Raw genomic sequence first — 5850 nt, forward strand, 5'->3', positions numbered from 1 at the left:
TTTTTTTTGAGACGGAGTATCGCTCTGTCGCCAGGCTGGAATGCAGTGCGCGATCTGGGCTCACTGCAACCTCCGCCACCCGCATTCAAGAGATTCTCCTGCCTCAGCCTCCCGAGTACTGCACGCCAGCCTGGGCGACAGAATGCGACTCCGTCTCAAAAATAAAATAAAATAATTATAAGTATTTTTTCTTTCTTCACCCCTGAATACTTGCTATTTTTGTGTTCTTAGAAACCGCTTCCTGCAAGCTATTTTTCGCCAGACGCTTTCCGTGGGTGTCCGCCTACCTGATGTGTTGGCTTTTCTCTTTCTACCTGATCTGTTACCTTTTTCATTTTCAATTCATTCTCTGTGATACCTGCACCTGGCTGCACTCTTACTTGTCCTTTTTAAAACCTTTAAAAAGAAATTAACAAAGTGGATAGCAAAGCATTAAAAGTAATTTAGCCCACCCCATATTTGCCTGATAAGGCTTGAGTCTCTGAAAATCTGCCCCTTTTCGCAAGACTTGAAGTGCCAGGAAATGAGGCGATTTCAGTGACTTCTCTCATCTTCCCTGGCTGCTGGCTCAAACACCTGCCACTGACTTCTGTACGTCCGTTTTTCAAACATGGCTGCCCCCGTGGAGCTACAAGTATTGGGCGCGGCCATATTACAGACTAGCAACAGCCGTAAATCCGGTAGGTTTTCATCGGCCGCCGTAGGTGGACCATGAACCTGTGCGAGGAGTCAAGAGGTAGAAGCAGTTTACGGAAGTGTAACGTTGAGGGCCTCCTTGTGGATCTGGAGAAAATAGAGGTCAGCGTGTGGTTTTGTCCGTGAAAGTTTTTTGTCCCAGTGGAAGGTTCGGGAGGTCTGAGGACCTGGTGTAGCCTGGATCACGTAGTTTTTGGCAGGAAGACGGGAGAGCGCCGGGGTGCAGGCATTCGGGAGGTACCTGGTGGGGGAGTCTGTGATCCCTCTGTCTGGTCCGTGTGCCTTTGGCGTGACTACAACGACTAAGGGTCTGTAGTGATCAACGACCGTGTCCTAACTGTCAAGGTATAGATCACTCTGCTCGTAAAGGATGGAGGCGGCTCTTAGGATCCAAGTGGCGTCTGTTTCGGGTTTAGGATTTAATTTGCGATTCAGTGATGTTGGAGTCGGGGAGGATGTGCATCACAGGAGAGTGTGTGGTCCGTGGTTCGGATGAGTAAGGGGCATGGGGGCAGTGTCTATGGTACAAAGTCTTGTTAGGGCTTAAGCTTTCGAGGCCTTGGCGCCCTGGGTGCTGGGTTGAGATTCGAACCTCGATTACTGAGGCAAAAGGCGACACAGCCCCCAGCATTACTTCGAAACCATAGATCAACTCTTCTGATCCTTGGAGTGGCTATTTACAGATGGGGGCGGTCAAGTTCAGTTATACCCTCCGATTATATATTGTCTGTGGTTGCAAAGGTAGCGTGGAGTTGTGACAGAGACCTCATGGCCGGCAAAATCAAAACCTCTGCGCTCACTTCTTTTATTTATTTATTTTTATTTTTATTTATTTATTTATTTATTAAGCCGCGGTTTCACCATATTTGTTAGGCTGGTCTTGAACTCCCGACCTCAGGTGATCCACCCGCCTTGGCCTCCAAAGTGCTTGGATTACGGGCGTGAGCCACCGCACCCGGCCTTATTTTTATTTTTTGAGACTGAGTTTTGCTTTTGTCTCCCAGGCTGGAGTGCAATGGCACGATCTCGGCTCACTGCAACCTCTGCCTCCCGGGTTCAAGTGATTCTCCTGCCTCAGCCCCCCCGAGTAGCTGGGGTTACAGGCGCGAGCCACCATGCCCGGCTAATTTTTGTATTTTTAGTAGAGACGAGGTTTCACCCAGTTGGCCAGGCTGGTCTCGAACTCCTGACCTCAGGTGATCCGCCTGACTCGGCCTTCCAGAGTGCCGAGATTACAGGTGTGAGCCACCGCGCCCAGCCTTCATGTCTTATTTATTATTTTTTTGAGACGGAGTTTCGCTCTTGTTACCCAGGCTGGAGTGCAATGGCGCGCTCTCGGCTCACCGCAACCTCTGTCTCCTGGGTTCAGGCAATTCTCCTGCCTCACCCTCCTGAGTAGCTGGGATTACAGGCACGTGCCACCATGCCCAGCTAATGTTTTGTAGTTTTAGTAGAGACGGGGTTTCACCATGTTGACCAGGATGGTCTCGATCTCTTGACCTCGTGATCCACCCGCCTCGGCCTCCCAAAGTGCTGGGATTACAGGCTTGAGCCACCGCACCTGGCCTAGTTTTACCACATAATTACTCGTGATTTATCATTGTAGTTAATATAGGTTTGCCTATTTTAAGCTGTGTATCAGTGGAATTGTACATCATTCTTTTTTTGTGTCAGCCTTCTTTTGCTCATTATTGGTGAAGGTCTTTCCTGTTGCATCTGAGTATATTTTCTTTGCTCAATGACAAGGATCAGGCAAATTTACAGAGAATATTTTAGGGCTTGCAGACTACATATGGTCTCTTGCATATGCTACTTTGCTTTTTGTTTTATAGCCTTTTAAAAATGTAAAAAGCATTCTTGCAGGCTGGGCCAAAGGTACAAGTTTTTGTATCACATTCCATTATGTGAATATATAGCAGTTTTTTTCTATTATTAATTACATTTGTATTGCCTAAAGCTTGTATTATTACGAATAATGCATCTATGAAAATTTGTGTAAATGTCTTCTGGTTCACATGTACCCTCATTTGGGAGAGACAGCGATATATGCCTAGATGTGCACCTCAGAGTAAAATCACTGCTTCATAGCGTGTGTATAATTTCAGTCTAAATAGATGTCAAACTGTTTTCTAAAGTGGTTGTACCACTTATAGTTCCCCTAGCAGAATATGGTTTGCTTTATAGTGTGCTTTATGTGGCCTGTTTAAAACATCTGTCCATATCCTAATAACATTGAATCTTTTATATTAATCTTCTTTAAAACTTTATTGAGATGCTTCTATCATTGAAATTGACAGTTGATCCTAAAATGTTTTTTGTGTATGTTGTGAGGAGGCTTTTAACCTTCTGTTCCCATCCCCATGCAGTGGCACGATCTTGGCTCAACTGCAATCTTCGCCTTTCAGGATCAAGCTATTCTGCTCTTTTTTGTTTTGCTTTGTTTTGTTTCAAGATCAAGCGATTCTTGTGCCTCAGCCTCCCGAGTAGCTGGGATTACCAGTATGAGCCACCATGCCTGGCTAATTTTTGTATTTTCAGTAGAGACGGGGCTTTGCCATGATGGCCAGGCTGGTCTTAAAACTCCTGGCCTCAAATGATTTACCAGCCTCAGCCTCCCAAAGTTCTGGGATTACAGGTATGAGCCATGGTGCCCTCAGTTCCATTTATTGAAAAGACAGCCTTTATCTACTTCCCTGCAGAGCTATTACTGTCATTCAGACTCTGTATGTGCTCAATTCTGTTTATAAGCATTTTATTGTTTCTTTGTTCTATTTGTCCATCATTGTACTAATATTGTGCTGTCCTGATTAAAGTACCTGTGTAAGTGCTGATAACTGATAGGGCACATCTTCTTTTTTTCAAACTTTTAAAAATAGTTTATAGCTATTTAATATTTTCATTGTAAGTTTGGGATTTTGATTCTGATTTCGTTGAATCTGTAGATTGGGAGACTTGACACTTTAAAAATGCTTTGTTTTCCAACTCATCTTTGTAGTACCTTTTTGCATTCATTTAAAACTGTCAAAATTTATCTCGGTGTCTCTAATTTTAAACATATATTCGAGTTCTTCTAAATGATATTGTTTATGTCAACCTAAAGGAGGAAACTGAGGCACAAAATACAATTTTAGAGTTTACTTGAGACAAAATGAGGACAGCAGCCTGAGAAAATACTTTGACATTGCCTTGGGAAGTGCTGTGTTAGGACTTTGTTACAAGTAGGTTTTAAAGGCAAAAGAGAAAAACCGTGAGCTGACATACAGTTGTCTGGCAGCAATCCTCATTGGTTTACAGAGTAACATCAATTAGTGACTGGCTATACATTGTTAACTATGGAGTTTTATGAGTTGTGCTGTCCAATGAGTGGCATTTTATGTCTAGTCGGTGTGAGTTAGTCTAGAGCCTACATAGCAATTGGCTTTAAGAGATAATTATTTAGCTTGAGGGGAATGAGTTGTGACTATTGTAATATTAATTTTTTTTTTTAGTTTTTAATTTCTTTTCAGGGGAAACCCTATCAGAAGAACCCCTATCAGAAAGACTGCTGTCACATTTTAATGCCTCTCTAGACCTGATAATTTAAAGGGAGTCACATTCCTCAGATAAAAGGTTTCATTTCTTTCTCATTTATAAATTTTATTTTGTTTGTTGATGGTCTGTTTGTTCTGTCGGTTACTAAGAGAGGTGTGTTAACGTCTTCTTTGAGTCTGAATTTTCTGTTTCTTGTTTTGGGGTCTATTTTTTGCTGTATACATTTCAAGACTGTTAGGGATATAGATACAGAGTATTTCTATGAATGAAGAGATAAATTGTGCCTCTTTTCAGTAAGCATTTTTTCTCTTGCTCTCTGATAATTCTTTTTTTTTTTTTTGAGACGGAGTTTCACTCTTGTTACCCAGGCTGGAGTGCAATGGCGCGATCTCAGCCCACCGCAACCTCCGCCTCCTGGGTTCAGGCAATTCTCCTGCCTCAACCTCCTGAGTAGCTGGGATTACAGGCACGCGCCACCATGCCCAGCTAATGTTTCGTATTTTTAATAGAGACAGGGTTTCACCATGTTGACCAGGATGGTCTCGATCTCTTGACCTCGTGATCCACCCGCCTCGGCCTCCCAAAGTGCTGGGATTACAGGCGTGAGCCACCGCGCCCGGCCATGTCTTAATATATAGTGACGGTGTTGCTTGCCTGCCTGAACATATATTCACATTTTCTTAACAGAATCTCCATTTTGTTAAGTATCCATCCCTTTGGCAAGGTGACCCAAATTCAGTTTCTTAGTAAGGCGTGATTGGTCTTAACCAATCTGAGTGGTTCCAGTTGACATTGCTAGTGGTAGCTTCGACATGGAAATGCGCTCAGGCATATGGTGCAATTCTAGCCAACTATAAATGCAAAAATCTGCCTGGGAGTTTCTAAGGGAGCATTTTCTTTTTTAAATAGGTAATTTCCTGAATCTCATTTTCCATGTCGGCGATAATATTGCCTGAAAATGACCTTAGTTTTCTGTCTTACTTTGTAATGCTTATAATTCATTCTTATCCTAATGCATTGACTCAACTTTCCAATACAAAGTAGGAAAACAGGGTGTTAGTGGACATTCTTGTATTGTTGCCTACCTGTAAAATTCACCTGTTGTGTTGTCTAGAGTTAACACCTTTCCTGGAGGTAATGTTTTTGGTATTGTTGATCTCTTCCTTTTCTTTGTTAATTTTTCTAGATGTATATATTTTATTTATTTAAAACCTGACCTTATATTTATTTTATTCTGCTTGGTCCTACTCTTACTTATATGTTAAAAAGAGAAAAAAGTGTAGATAGAAGATTTCCATTATTAAAAAGGCTTCAATATATTTGAAAATCGTTACAAAGAAAACTATAAGCTGTATAATTCCAAACAGTGTGAAAATAAGTTAATTCTGCCACATGGCTCCCATAAATGGAAAAGAGCACAGTTCACTTTATCAACCATTATACATCTCTAAAACTTGAGAGAGTGATGAGTGGGGTCAAACAGGTGTCTGAAGCCAGTGACTTCAGCTCAGTTTTTTTTTTTTGGGGGGGGACGGAGTTTCGCTCTTGTTACCCAGGCTGGAGTGCAGTGGCGCGATCTCGGCTCACCGCAACCTCCGCCTCCTGGGTTCAGGCAATTCTCCT

General features: G+C 42.5%; 1 protein-coding gene across 2 annotated transcripts in view; it reads left to right on the forward strand.

Moving 5' to 3' along the window:
• The first annotated feature begins 681 nt into the window (after positions 1 to 681).
• Positions 682 to 5850, forward strand: part of ZNF350 (zinc finger protein 350) — a 19957-nt gene continuing 14788 nt past the window's right edge. For both annotated transcript variants that reach the window (XM_017503923.2, XM_017503920.2), the window contains exon 1: positions 682 to 798. The gene's annotated coding sequence lies outside the window, so the exon portion shown is untranslated. The remainder of the gene's footprint in view (positions 799 to 5850) is intronic.

Source organism: Cebus imitator, unplaced genomic scaffold (genome assembly GCF_001604975.1).
Source record: "Cebus imitator isolate Cc_AM_T3 unplaced genomic scaffold, Cebus_imitator-1.0 Scaffold316, whole genome shotgun sequence".
In the NCBI taxonomy this organism is placed as follows: domain Eukaryota; kingdom Metazoa; phylum Chordata; class Mammalia; order Primates; family Cebidae; genus Cebus; species Cebus imitator.